Source organism: Elephantulus edwardii, unplaced genomic scaffold, assembly GCF_000299155.1.
Source record: "Elephantulus edwardii isolate Elephantulus edwardi_28Jun2011 unplaced genomic scaffold, EleEdw1.0 scaffold00215, whole genome shotgun sequence".
Classification (NCBI taxonomy): domain Eukaryota; kingdom Metazoa; phylum Chordata; class Mammalia; order Macroscelidea; family Macroscelididae; genus Elephantulus; species Elephantulus edwardii.
In genome coordinates this window covers 743,796-759,178 of record NW_006399965.1, presented here as the reverse complement: position 1 = coordinate 759,178, position 15,383 = coordinate 743,796, and the positions used below count along the sequence as shown (strand labels likewise).

At 41.0% G+C, this 15,383-nt stretch overlaps 1 protein-coding gene across 2 annotated transcripts in view; it reads right to left on the bottom strand.

Moving 5' to 3' along the window:
- Positions 1–15,383, bottom strand: part of VEPH1 (ventricular zone expressed PH domain-containing 1) — a 432,395-nt gene that overhangs the window by 173,500 nt on the left and 243,512 nt on the right. The gene's annotated exons all lie outside the window — the stretch shown is intronic.

The following is a 15,383-nucleotide window of genomic DNA, read 5'->3' as shown; positions in this document are numbered from 1 at the left end:
GGGGGAAAAAAGGTATATTCTACCAAGGTATTCAAATGATTATTATTTTAAAGAAAGATAATGTGTCTGAAGATCAGATGGCAAATAAGGGTGATAGAAGACCTGATGCCGCTGCATTGTGGTACAGGTGAAGAACAAGACTGGTATAGAAGAACGCTGGAAAAAAATCCATAGAATGCCAAAGAACAAAACAAGGCTGTCTTGGCGGAAATGTAATCAAGATACTCCCTAGAAGCAAATATAGTGAAATCTCATCTCAAATATTTCGGGCATAAATCAGGAGGGAGTAATCATTGGACAATCATACTGCGAAAGGTGGAGGGTCAGAGAAAGAGAGGAAACGCCTTAAAAAGATGGATTGATGCAGTGACTGGAAAAGTGGGCTTATGCACATCGGAAACAGTTAGGATGCCACAGGATAAGGCAAGGCTCATATCTGTTGTTCATAACGTAGCTATAAATCATAGTTGAGTTGACAGCACATAACAACAACCTCATTCTAAATATAACATCTTGCATCCAAAACAACACTGAGACAAATGTTACTAGTAGAGAGAAACCAGACATTTCTTTCCATACTAAATCAATATTAGTTAACAATCAGGTCTGGTATTTTCATAGCTTGAACAAAAACATTCCATTAAAAAGACTGTTCTGCTAAAATTAATGTTGAGGCAAAACTTAGTTTAATGGATCATTGTCTTAGATCATTACATTGTACTTCAAAATATTTTGCACTTTTAAATAAAAATTTTCATCATCATGATTGAATATAAAATGCCTTTGAAAAATATTCCTTCACCACAGGGTCAAAATATTTCCAACATATTTCCTGGAAGGTCATGGAAAACATTTCTAATGATGGTAAATTGTTAAGATTAAGAATTACTTTTTATTTTATTTTTCTTTATCCTTTTGTTAATTTTTAAAATTTCTGCACTGAGTATTACACTTTGGTTATTAAAGCAAAACAAAATAAATTTAACACAGCAGGATTTTTTCACTAAGAATTTTTAAAAATTGAGTTCTACATTCCATTCAAATAATTTAACAGTTATCATAAGCTTATTATCAGGATGGGCTAACCTTCTGACAGAACAAGTGACTGATTCAGTGCCTTTTATATATAAAGTTTTTCAAGTAAAACCATTTTCAGAGACAGAAAAGTTGCAGAAGCTATGAATTGTGCCTGAAGACAACTGGATAGTGAGGTGGTAGTTATGTCACTTTTTACGTGAGGATAATAAACTTCCTGGATGGCTAGCTGCTAACAGTTGGGGGTACAAGTAAACCCAGAGGAGCCTTAGAAGGAAGCCTGGGCGATCTGCTTCTAGAACGTGAAAATCCAGCTCTGGTCTCGTCCAACTCACCGTCACCAAGGGCTGGAGTCCATGCTTCTAACCACCCCAGTGACCCGCCCGACTCCATTCCTCTTCTCCACATTTATGCGCAGCTATCACGACACAGCTCATCGCCATCAAGTCACACCTGACCTTCCAGTGGGTTTGTGAGGCTGTAAATCCCAAGGCAGGGGATTGTCCACCCTTCTTCCTCAGGCTTAGATTGCTGAAGAGGCAGAGGCTTTGGGCTAGTAGTGAAGCTCCTTACAGACTCCATCGCCAGAGCTCTCTAGCTGTAATAAAGTTCATTTATTTAAAAAGAAAGAACTACACAGTATCAAAGCATTCTGGTAGTGTAATGGTTTAAGCGCTTACCTTCTAAAGTCAAAGTGCTTACCTGTCAGCAGTGGAAACCTACAGCTGCTGTGTAAGAGGAAACCACAGCAACCTGCTTCTTTACAGATTTATAGCTTCTGACTCCAACTGGGGCAGTTCTATTCTATCCTATTGTTGTTATGTGCTGTGGGGTTGGAACCAACTCACAGCTGGCCCTCCAACAGGTTTTCAGAGGTTATAAATCACAGAGAAGGAGACTGCTCATCTTTGTTCTGCAGAGAAGCTGATGTATTCGAACCACATACATTTGGATTGGCAGTGCAACTCCTTACCCACTAGGCCAGCAGAGTTCTCTACTCTGCCCTACATGCAAAACTAAACTCACTGTCCTCAAATCAGTTCTGATGCATGGAAACCTTCCACTGGATTTCTGAGGCTGTCAGTCTCTATGTTGTCTTCCTCCCACAGGAAGCTCCAGTCTTTCTGTTAGCAGTGCAGTACACACCACACCACACCACACCACACCACACCACACCACACCACACCACACCACACCACACTATCCCGGCCTCCTACAGGGTTTCAGGAGTCACAATCTACTCAGCAGGAGGGAGTTTGGGTTTGGTTTGGACCAGGAACTATGATTTCCCTTGGATTCAGTGTTTTATAAAATATACCAAATGTTTTGGAAAAAAATGCCATATATAATACATATCTTAGCAAATGGTTAATGTCTTAACTGCTTTTATTATACTGAGCTTGAGATATAATTTATTTGTGGCAATATCAGTGAACTTTCAACATTTTCTATTTCATAACACAGCCAACTTCTCCTTTTCTTATTAAATAACAGGCTAACCTGTCTCAACATAACCCTCAGGGAAAGGTCATATGCAATGTTGATGTCCACTCAAGAAAGGACACAAGTGCACAAGCAAGAGAGGATGATACTAGTGAATAGGACCCTCTAAAAACCAAATCCATGTGTGCATCAAAAACTTTTTCCAGTAGAGTGAAAAAAAGCCTACTGACTGGGAAAAAACATTACACAATGACATCTTAGACAAGAGTCTCCTAAAAGTTTCCAGAACCCAACAGGGCCTCCACAAGGAAAAGACTGATAACCCAATCACAAAGTGGGACCAACAGATACGTGAAGAAATGATCAAAATAACTGGCAATCAGAGAGATGCAAATAAAAACAACAATGAGGTACCGTCTTTCCCCAGTTGCAGTAGCAAATTTTAACAGGATAGCAAGTAATATATGTTGGAGAGGATGTAGAGGGTTGGAATTCTTATGTACTGCTGGTGGGATAGTAAAATGGTGTAACCACTACAGAAGATAGGTTGACATTTCCTTTAAAAAGTTGAACGTAGAAATCCCGTATGACCTAGCTATTCCACTGATAGGAATATACCCCAAGGAAATTAGAACAGAGGCACAAAAAGAGACATATACACTTAGGTTCATAGACGCGTGAGTCACAATGGCAAACAAATGGAAACAGGCCAAACATCTATCAACAAGTGAATGGATTGGAAAACTGTGATACATTCAACACAGTGGAAACTATGCAGCACTGAGGAGCTGCAAGACAGTATTATGCTACGTGAATAACTCAGTCTCAAAAGGACTAATACTGAATAATACCATTAATGTAAAATTAGATGGATAAATAATAAGAGGTGTATAAAAGTTTAGGTTGCATAGTGGAATGTACTTGGGGCGGTGGGAGGGGTGCGGGGGGATTGTGTACCAGAGAAGGAGTGTTTCTTTTACTTTTGAAAGAGAGGAGTGAACTGGGGGGTGGGGGGAGGGCTGGGCGGGGAGAGAAGTGCAGCAATGAATGAAATCCAAAATCTCTGTAAATGCTCATTAAAATAATTTTTTCTAAAAAAAGAAATATTTATTAACATAAGATAAACAAAACTTCACAAATGGACCAATCGCATCAGAGGGGCATCCACTTCCTAAACAACATGCCTCTGGAAACTCTATGAACTTTGATAAATGTCGATAGTTGTAAAGGGGCTTCAGGCTTTTTGCTCCTAGGTTCGTTATGAGTCCTGTTCAACTCGCAGGCAATCAACAATAACAATAGAAATCAGTCTTCACACTAGGCCCGAGGGCCAAAGCCTGAGGTCCCAACCACCTTTTAGTCACTCACAGGATCTTAATTTATTTAAACAAGAGGTTTCTAGCCAACAACTGATTGTTAATTAAAGTAAAAAGTACTGGATTAAAGGCACCTAACAACAACATCACATTGGAAAAAATCTACTATTAAAACCTCTTTAAAGTGTTAGTGAGCAGGGATGGCAGTTTAAAGACTTAGGTAAAACTGACTCAGGCCATGCTTTTTATTAATTTTTTTAAATTTTACATTGGTTTACAAAGTAAATCATATACATGGTGTTTCATATTATACTTCATTCACACACACTGTGTTTTATCTACTCATTTTCAAACATTGTGTTTTAGAAAATCAGTTACCATTAAACCATGCCCATCAAGGCCATCAATGTTATTTTCTTTTGAATATGAATGTGAAATTTGGACAGTGTTTAAAGGTGACTGCAAAGAAATGATGTCTTTGGAAAAAAAAGTTTAAAGGGGTGTAAAAGGGAGAGGAGGGAAATGTGTAGAAGAGCAGAGGTTAGTGCGTGGATGGAGAGAGAAGAAGTAGGAAAGATTCAATGGGGACTTGAAAAGACCAGGTAATGATGGGCATAGATCAATAGTAATTAATTATATAACATACAATATATATAATTGTATGGTATGGAATGCAATACAAATAAAAGATTATATAAAGTACAACACATTATATAAAATGATATAAAACACAACGCATATTAATTATTGCTTGGAAACAAAAAAATATTAGAAGAAAAAAAGAGGTATTGTGTAGTTCAGTTGTAAACTGGCTTGTGCATTAGCAGTGTGTATTATACACATCGTCTGCTGGGTCAGGCACTGGGCTGCCTGCTTCTTGGTCTACAAAGTTTGCTTCATGTGTTGATTTATTTCTTAATATATAAATAGCTGTGTTGAGCTCTTGCTCTGTGTCAGGCACTGTGCTAGGCACTGGGGACAGAGAGGATCTTGAATCTGCAGTGGTATCTGCTCACAGCAATCCACTTGGACTGCATCTGTCTCAGTTGTAGTGAACAGGATGTGATGTCTCTACTCCAGCTCTGGCTCTGAAATTCCAAACTTAGACATCCTCACCAGCAATTTCAAAAGGTGGCTCTGTATGGGTGTGTGGGCAGGTGTTAGAGAACTGAATTAAATGCTCAGTGCCTGTACACACAGGGCTGTAGGAAACAAACAAAAAAACAAAACAAAAAAAATGCTCTCTGAGTATTGCCCTAGAGCCCAGGGAAGGTATTCAGAAGCTACTCCAGCCCCACCTCACACTTGTTCATTCCCCTGAAGGACCTAGAAGACGGTACTTTAACTAGGGCCCTGGACTTCTGCTTCTCCAGTTGGAAACACCATATGTGGACAGTAAAAGGCTTCGGGCAGCTCTTCTGCATGGGGCCAAGACGTGTGTTTGAAAGGCAATACATCTGAAGCAGTGATTTATGATCTGGGGAGGTCTAGCAGGGGCTGGCTGTAGCCTGGTCACTTCTGCACAGACGTTGCCCTGGCTGGTCACTGAAGATGGCAGGCCCTGGAGGCGGAGCTGTCAAGCGCAGGGCCCCACACTGGCAGTTCCGGTCCACTCCCTTAGGTCACTCCACCCCCACAGGCTCCGATGTCCACAGATCCTCATCTGGAGAATGTCAGCCCCTCTGTGCAGAGGAATGTGACAAATAGTAAGAAAACAGAATGAACTGCTTACAGAGAGTGCTTCAGATGTTAGGACCCAAGAAGAGAGGGAAGCAGGGGAGAGTTTTAATAACAAAAAGAGGCTTCTTCTCAAGCCCTTAACTCATTTATCATATCACGTTCTCTTCACAAGAGTTCCTTAGTGAAGCAAATGGTTATTTCACTAGACTGCCAACTGAAAGTTGAGTCCATCCATAAGTATCTTGAAAGAAAGATCTAGTGATCTACTTTTGGAAAAAATAGGCAGTAAAAATCCCACAGAACACATTTCAACTTTGACACATCAAGGCTGTCATGAGTTTTAACCACCTTCACTGCCTTATTATAAGCTAGTTCAAGTCCAAGTAGATGATCAAGTTACATCACTTTGCATGAAACATGGTCTCAGTCAACTGATTCTAATGAAATATGGTTTCTTCTGTGTCATCTGGCAAGGCAATAAAGCAGTGCTGCTCAAACCAGGAAAAAAAGAAAGAAAAAAAAAGTCACCACTATAGCGACCTGGATATAGGCTTTTTACATGACAGCCAAGGCCATTTCCCAATGTTATTGTTGTTATGTGCCATCGAGTTGCCTGGGACTCACAGCAACCCTATGCACAGTGTCTCTGAACCTTGCCCTATCCTAAGCCAATCTCACTGTCTCTGACATACCTGGCCCCCCATAACCCCATTTAATGTGTAAATCCATTTCATCCAGGTTCTTCCTCTCCTCCCCTGTCCCTCCACTCTCCCAAGCATGATGTCCCTCTCCAAGGACTGATTTCTCCTTGCACCATGCCCGAAGTATGTGAGTAGAACTTCAAAATCCTTGTCTCCAAGGAGCAGCCAGGTTTCACCCTCTCAAGGACGAACCTGTTTGTTCTTTTGGTTGTCCATTGTATGTTCTATATTCTTCTCCACCACAGATTGCTTTGATCAGTGAAGGACAGGACTCAAAAGAGCTTAACAACCCATATCTTTTCTTTTCCATCTTCTCAAGAGAGGACCACATTCCTTGTTTAATTTGGTTTAGAAACTCTCAAAAACTACCCCAAAGGGGTAACGAATTCATGTAATCTAGAAACCACCATATGTACAAAAATGCTTGAATACAGTTTTGCGTAAAACAGTGAATTATTTAGATCATGAGCTTATGAAAATAACAACAGGATGAGTTGGCCATAGCTCAACAACCAATATCTTGATGAATAGAGTGCAAATGAATTAGAAACACCTGTTTTACCATTTTTTTCTATTTTACAATTTTTTTTAAAAACTGTGTTAGAGTCCAAAAGTTACCAACAATGATGGTTGTCTAAATAGTGCAATTGATAATTTCTTAGGAAATTAGTGGAAAAGGTTTATAGTTGAATCTAGGTGCATTCCTTAATAATAGTCCCTCAAACCAAATCCAATCACTGAGTCAATGACAGCAAAGAGTATACAGTGGGCTTAAATCTGTAACTTTACAGAAGCAGACTACATCTTTCCCATTTCAGGAAGCAGGTTTTAATCTCAAACCTTCCACCAGCAGCTAAACACTTGTACTGTTGTGTCACTGGGACACCTTACCAATATTACCAACTGCTAAGGAATACCAATACCAGTGTACCAAAAAGAATTAGCCAACACTAAAAAATTTCAGGAATTATTATACAAACAGAACCAATGGTAAGAAAAGCAATCTGCTTCTGAGATTGAAGTTCAAGCTGCATTGAAGACACTGGAAAAAAATAAGACCCAAGGAATATGGGATACTGACTGACATGTTCAACTAACAGATACAACCTGGACATTGCTCACCAATCTATGCTAAGAACTTTGGACGACAGTGGCCTGGCCACCTCACTGGAAGAGATTCATACTTGTTCCCATAAGATGAAATGTAATCCAACAGAATGTGGAAATTATCAAACAATAGCATTATTGTCACATGCAAGAAAAATATTACTGAAGATCATCCAAAACGGCTGGAATAGAACATTGACAGAAAATTGCCAAGCATTCAAGATGGACTGACACCAGGGATATCATTGCTGTTGTCAGATGGATCCTGGCTAGAAGCAGAGAATACCAGAAAAATGTCTATCTGTGGGTTGGTTTGTTTTGTTTTGTTTTGTTTTTAACTATGCAAAGGCATTTGACTATGTGAATCACAACAAACTATGGCTAACACGGAAAAGAGTAAGAATCCCAGAATATTTGATTATACTTAAGGAAAAAAATTTCTCTCTCTCTCTCTCTCTCTCTCTCTCTCTCTCTCTCTATATATATATATATATATATATATATATATATATATAATCTTAACTCTAACATCAACATAGAGAGAGAGATCAGCTGGCCCAGTGGACAGAAAGCAATGCTACCACGCCAAAGGTGGGTGACTTTTAATCCATGGCCCTTGGGCCTGTCTTTCATTGTTTTTGTTCAGACATTCCTCTAGGTCATATAGCCCTGTTGTACAAGTTGCCATACTGTGGTCACTTGCGGTTGCTATAGGGCTGAACACTGTGACACCAACGTGTCCAATGCGTTAATGGTTGGTTACCTAGTGTAGACAGAGAGTGGGGTGGAGCTCCCTGATTAAAACAACCTTGGAAGGAGGAGCAGCTTCCACTTCCGTAATAGCTTGCCTCTGGAAACCCTATGAACCTGGAGAGAGGATGAAAGGCACCCAAGCGTCGAGGACTCTCCTTCATAGGGTTGCTATGAGTTGCCTGTGACTTGACGGCACTTAACAACAACAACAACATATCTTAACTCTAATTTATTTGCAAAGTTTGAATACATTGTGTTTCACAAAAGATTCTTCCCATTTCCTTTACCCTACCCACCCATCGAATTGTGCAACCCTCTGATTAACACCCTAATCCACAATACTCACCCCTCTATTTCCACCCTCCCCCTTGCCTATGATCCTTATACTCATTCTACAATAATGGTGTTATACAGTATTTGTCCTTGTGGTACTGAGTTAGTTCACTCAGCATAATGCTCTCCAGTCCCTCCCAAGTTAGGTAGTAATTTACAAAACGATTGCTCCTGAGTGCTGCGTAGTACTCCATAGTATGAACGTACTATAACTTATCAATCTATTCATTTATGGTTGGATATCTGGGCTGTCTCCATGTTCTTGTGGTGGTGAATAATGCGGCTATAAATATTGGTGTACAAGTTTCTGTTTGAGCCTCAGTTTTCATTTTCTTGGGGTATATCCTAAGCAATGGAATAGCTGGGTCATATGGAATTTCTATGTTCAGCTCTTTGAGGAGGCACCAAACTGCCTTCAGAGTGGTTTCACCATTGTGCACTCCCACCAACAATGTAAAAGAGTTCCTATCTCACCCCAGCCTCTCCAACATTTATTACTTGCTGTCCTGTTAAACTCCTGCTACTGGAGTGAGATGGTTTCTTGTTATGGTTTTGAATTGCATCTCCCTTTTGGCCAGTGATTTGGAACATTTCTTCATATGTCTGTTGGCCATTTGAATATCTTCCTCTGTGAAAGTCCTTTCTATGTCCTTTGCTCATTTTGTAATTGAGTTACCAGACTTTTTTTTTTCTGGTGGAAGCACTCAGGGAAAATTTATACCTGGATCAAGAAGCTGTCGTCCAAATCGACTCAAGGTAGATTGGAGATCTAGGGGTAAAGCCACAAAACATAAAGAGTATAAGAGACAAAGTAGGACCAACCTCGGAAGGCCTAACCCATGGTATAAAAAGGCGGACAAATACAGCCAGAAATACACAACCAGGAGAGGGAAAAAAATGGTGAATGGGACCTTTTAAAGATTAAATTGCTGTGTGCATTAAGAAGTTTTTCCAACAGGGTGAAAAGAAAATCTAATGAGTGGGGAAAATAAATTTGGAAATACTATCTCAGACAAGGGTCTCATAACAAAAGTTTACAGAGTACTACAGGGCCGCCACAAGAAAAAGAGTGATAAAACAATTACTAAATTGGCAAAAGATATGGAAAAACTTTTCACAAAGGAAGATATTCGGATGGTCAACAGACATAAATTCACAGGTAATAAGGGAGAAGCAAATCAAAACCACAATGAGATATCATCTCACCCCAGCAACAGTGGCAAAGTTCAACAGGACAGCAAGCAATAAATGTTGGAGACGATGTGGAAAGATAGGAACTCTCATACATTGTTGGTGGGATTGTAAAATGGTACAACCACCCCGGAAGGCAGTTTAGCATTTCCTAAAAAAGCTGAACATAGAAATTTCATAAGACCCAGCTATTCCACTCCTAGGAATACACTCCAAGAAAATGAAAACTGACACACAAATGGAGATTTGTACACCAATGTCCATAGTAGCATTATTCACCATCGCAAGAACATGGAAACAGCTCAAATGTCCAACCACAATTGAATGGATGGATAAATGTGGTACACTCACACATTGGAATATTATGCTGCACTTAGGAGCAATGATTTATAAAATTACTGTACAACTTGGGAGGACTAAGCTGAGTTAACTAACTCAATCCCATAAGGACAAATACTGCATAAGACCATTTTTCTAGAAAGGTAACTAGTAAAATGTGTATGAGGATCCAAGAGGAGAGGGTAAGAGTAGAGGGGTTAGGATGGGCAGGGGGTAAATCATAGGGTCGCACAATCTGATGGAAGGAGGGAGGGGTAAGTAAAGGAAATGGGGAAGATCCAGAGGGGATCTGGAAAGACAAGGTAATGGTGGGCATAGTTCAGTGTTGATTAATTTTACAAAATATAATGAAAGGAAATGATTGCATGACACAGTGAGAATGAAGGATAATGTGAAACACAATGAATATTTGTAAGAAAACTAATATAAAAGAAAAATGTTTAAAGAAGAAGCTGTTGTCCAAATAAAGAAATATATCACTGCATGGTTTAAAATCAGGAAGGGTGTGGGTGAGGTTTGTATCCTTTCTCGCTATTCATTCTGTACGTTGAGCAAATAACTAGTGAAGCTAGAATCTATGGAGAAGAAAGTGGCATAAGGACCAGAGGAATATTCACCAACAACTTGCATTATGCCAATGACACAACTTCGTTTGCTGAAGTAAGGAGGATCTGAAATGCTTGCTACAGAGGAACAAAGATTAGGGCCTTCAATATGAATTACATCTCAACACCAAGAAAACAAGGGTCCTTACCACTGGTCAGTAGGCAGCATTTTGATAGATGGAGAAAGGACTGAAACTGTCAATGATTTCACCTTGCTTGGATCCACAATCAACACTCGTGATACCAGCAGTCTGGAGATCAGGACGTGTATTGCTATGGGTACATCTGCTGTCAAGGACAATGACATCAGCTTGAAGACTAAAGGTGCCTTGTTCAGACCATGATCTTTTCAATTACTTGCTAAGCAGTTAACAGCTAGACAATGAATAAGGATGACAGAAGAATTGATGCCTTTATGTTGTGGTGTTGGAGAAGAGTGTGCTGAATATCCCATGGACTTTCAAAAGAATGAACAGATACGTGCTGGGAAAAGTGCAGCCAGAGTGCCCCTTGGAGGCAGGGAGGGTGAAACTTCATTTCTCACACGTGGACATGTCACTTGGAGAGTCTGTTCCTTGGAGAGGGGTATCATGCTGGAAAGGTGGAGAGTCAATAAGAGAGAGGAAGATTCCCAGTCAGGTGGATTGACACCGTGACTGCAGCAATGGGTTCACATCTGTCAGAGATGATGAGGACGGCAGAGGAGAGGACAGGACTCAGGTACATTGTTCATAGAGTCCTAGGAGTCACACTAGATAGACTTCATGGCACTTAACAACAACAAAGGAAGGTAATGCCCTTTCATGATGACTCTCTGTGGCTTTCTGTGCCTTTCTCCCACAAAGCCGCTGGTGGATTCGAACCATTGAAGATGTGTGACGTTTTGGTTAGTTGTGCAACATGTTGCTATAGAGTTATGAGTAACTCATAGTCGATCCTTCAGAGACTTTTTAGAGGTTGTAATTGTACAGAGGAGATTGCCCATCTTTCTCCACTGGAGCAGCTGATGATTTGAACTTCCAGCCTTTGGACTACCAGTGCAACTCCTTACCCACTAAGCCACCAGCGCTCCCTTTTCCAATATTGTTGTTGTTGTTGTTGTACCATCAAGTCATAGTCCACTCATAGACAGTGGTCCAGCCGTTTTTCCCAGGGAGTGTATTGCAGGGAAGGAGTCTGCCCATCTTCTTCTTGTGGGGGAGCAGGTGGGTTCAAACCATGTGCTTTTGGATTGGGAGTGAACTCCTTACCACCACACCACGAGAACTCCTCCTCCCTTTTTTGTTTTTACTAATTTTGCCAGTCTTCGGGCACTATCCCTTACATGAGGGAGCTCTGGTGGCACAGACCACAGAAACTGCACTGTTTATCCACAGGCGATGTCTGTCAGGCAGATCAAATCCACCAGTGGTTCCAAGGGAGAATTATGGACAATCTTCTTCACTGCAACTAGCAGCCTACAAAAACCTGCTGACGGGTCAGCCGTGGGTTGATTCTGATGGCAGCAAATTCTAGTTTGATCACGTATGAGGAGCTAGGTGGCACAGTGGCAGTGGTTAAATGTTGGCTGCTAACCAAAAGGTCAATGGTTTGAACCCATCACTTGCTTCTTGTTGTTGTTATGTACCATTGAGTTGCCTGTGACTCATAGCGACCCTATGTACAACAGTCCTAAACCCTGCTCTATCCTGTTCCAATCTCACTGTCTCCAACACACCTACTCCCCTAACCCCAGTCACTGAATCTCATCTCACTGAAGGTCTTCCTCCCCTGTGCTGTCTCCTCCACCCTCTCAAGCATGACATCCCTCTCCAAGGACTGATCCTGCCTTGCAACATGTCCAAAGTATGCCGGACAAAGCCTCAGAATCCTTGCTTAATGAGGAAGAAGAAAGTGCAGCCATCTGCCTAGAGAAGACCATGACTGAAAAACCTAGCAGGTAGCTAGCTCCCTCTCAGACTCAGCCAGACGGCAGGGAGCTATAATTTACATCAAACGTCACCTACTTCGCCCAATCAAGGAGGGCACTACTAGGGTGCTTTAAATTTATAATCAAGCGTCATAATTCTTCTCAGTGTTGCACATAAATTAAAATCCTAAATAGGCTTGGGAATGCAAAGGCAGGCACGAGAAAATATCTGAAAACAACAATAAACATCTTAAATGTTCAATGTACATATGACTGCAAAAAACTATTGAGCATAGTAAGAGTGCTATAAGAGTATAAAAAGTTTCATTTGATTATCTTTCATAAACTTGTGTTTATGAAAGTTCTGAGGCTATATAAAGACAAAACACAACAAAATAAAAACAAACACAAACAAGCCAACAAAGCCGCAAAACCAAAGGAATAACTATATTTAGGGATTGATCTGGTCATAAAATAGAAATTCTGAAGAGTGATGGAAGGATTTAAGAATTGTCTTAATAGGGAGTTCTGGTAGCCTAGTGTCAAGAAGGCACACTGCAATCCCAGAATTGTGTGGTTCAAATCCACCAGATGCTTTGCTGGAGAAGGGACAATCTCCTCCTGTACCAGCCAGATCTGATTTGATGGTACATGCACAAAAAATAATAATTTTTTTTAAAAAAGAATTGTCTTAAATAGCTATCCACATCTGTGGAAAAATATTCCTTTTATCCGAATAGTTTTGAGTTTAAAAAGAAATATAGACAAAAAAATAACATAGATTCAGTAGAGGAAAAAATGGTTCTAAGTATAATAACTCAGTGTCTGTTAAAAGGAGTGACTGCCAATTGATCGAACCTCTATGAGTTTAGATAAGTTCACATACAAAGGTACTTTGAGTTTATCACTTATCTCAAACCACTTTTCCATGCTCAGGGTTTAGGAAAGCTTATATTGCCTCCAGAACATTTTCACTTAATTTTAATTCCCTGCATACTTTAAGGAAAATGTAATCCATATGTTTCTAATTCATTCACACAACTTGGCTAAGCTTCACTGAAGACATATTTGGTGCCCAAGAGGTGTTTTGAAGGCTTTACAAACTACCTTCTACCAGAAACCAAATGCTGTACTCACAGAAGACAAAAGGCTGCACACTTCTACTGTGCTTTAAACACAGGCTGTGGGGCAGGAGTTCCTGGTGGCCACGCCCACTTTAACTTTTTAACTTTCTGAGAGGAACGCCAAGATGACAGAGACCAGAGGAAACCAGAGCTGTTAGCCCTCTTCACAACTGATACGCATGTAGTATCCAGAGAAGAAAATGCCTCCTCTCGTTTCAAATGTGCTCATGAAAGGAAAAGTCAATCAATTAAGAAACAAGTTCATTGGAAAGAATTGTTTTCTTTAAGGATTAGTTGGCATTTCTTGTTCCTGCGGTAACCATGCTTCTGAGCCGTCCCTGTGCATCTTGATAAGGGGCTGACGCTAATTCGTTAAGACTGGAGCACAGCCTGAGGGTCCGAGTTTTTAACAGGCTCCCATATGATGTGGCTATGAGGGACCATGGCCATACTCTGAGAAGCAAGGCTCTGTTGTGTCATTTCTCCAGCCAGGTTACACTTTTATTGTGGAAAGCTATTTGGTGCATACAAAAATCTCTAAGAATAATCTAAGAGTATCTGCAAAGACAACATGTGTGTTGAGGTAGCATCTGACTTCTTCTTACTTCAGAAAAGGGAAGAATCCCCTCCACAGCATCAACAGCCCTTTTCCAACAAGGTCAGACATCTGCTCAAACATTGCTTCTTACCAATCCTGGCACCTCCTACAACACTCTTTATTTCTGTGTTGGTGCAGTGACCAATACAGACCTCACAGAAAGGAATCTTGATTAAGGGGTTAATAAGTGAACCAACAGTTTACAGCCCAGGTTTACAATAAGCCAGGATGTTCTTCAGTCAGGACAACTTCTCTTCAGCCATTCCCAAAGACAGACATCTCTCTGGCTCTAAACGCCAAGGCCTTAGCTCTGCTCTGGCAAGTGTTACAAAGCTCTTGCAGCTCTGCCAGTATAACTAAAGGGGCATTCTGGTGGCGTAGTTTATAGGGAGTTGCCATACTAACCCCAAAGCCGTGCTTCTCTGGTGGTTCGATTCCATCAGTAGCTCCAAGGAGAAAAAGTAGGCAATCGTCCGACCTTTTCAGTTCTCTAAAAACCCAGTGGAGAGTCAACTCTGAGTTGGTTCCAACTGTACAGCAATGGGTTTGAGGTGTTTAGCTGAATAGAACTTCTCAGGAGACCCACTCTGATAAGTGAGCCCAGGCTCCAAAGTGCCTGTAGCTCCCTGTGCTGGCAAATCTAGCTCTCTGTCGTATGCCTGAAGACACCCACTCAGCCATCAAGTCTTGTTCCAAAGGCACCCCCCATTCTTGCTCCGTGTGGAAAGCGCACCGCTCCGTTTCACGCGGGTCTCCTGCCAGCTCTTTGTTGCTGCACTGTGCCACCTTGCTGGCTCCAAGTGTTACAGCTTTCTGTCTGCTGTTCTGAGAAAGTGCATGGGTCCTGGGTGCAAGGAATGTGCTGCATATTCGACATTCGGGTCTTCTTTCGTGACAGCAGCATGATTCACAGTTTCTATCTTTGGGATTGTTCTTCTTAATTAAGACTATTGGCATTGCAAAACTGCTTCATTCCCATTATAGCATTCTCTACAAACTATTTGTGTGGTCCCAATCAGTAAGAGTGTCAGGTATCTTATTTACACCATCAGCAAGTTATCCAATCCCCTCGGTGGGTCCCAACACTTCACATTTAAAGTCCTACCAAGTCATGGGAGAGGTCCTGGTGCCCATTAACCAAAAGGCTGGTGTTGTGCGCCTTGCCTGTCCAGCAGGAATAAGGGCACAACACACCAGCAATTCCTTCTCACAGCGGTTTACTCAGGAGTTAGTTACAGAGGGTGGTGGA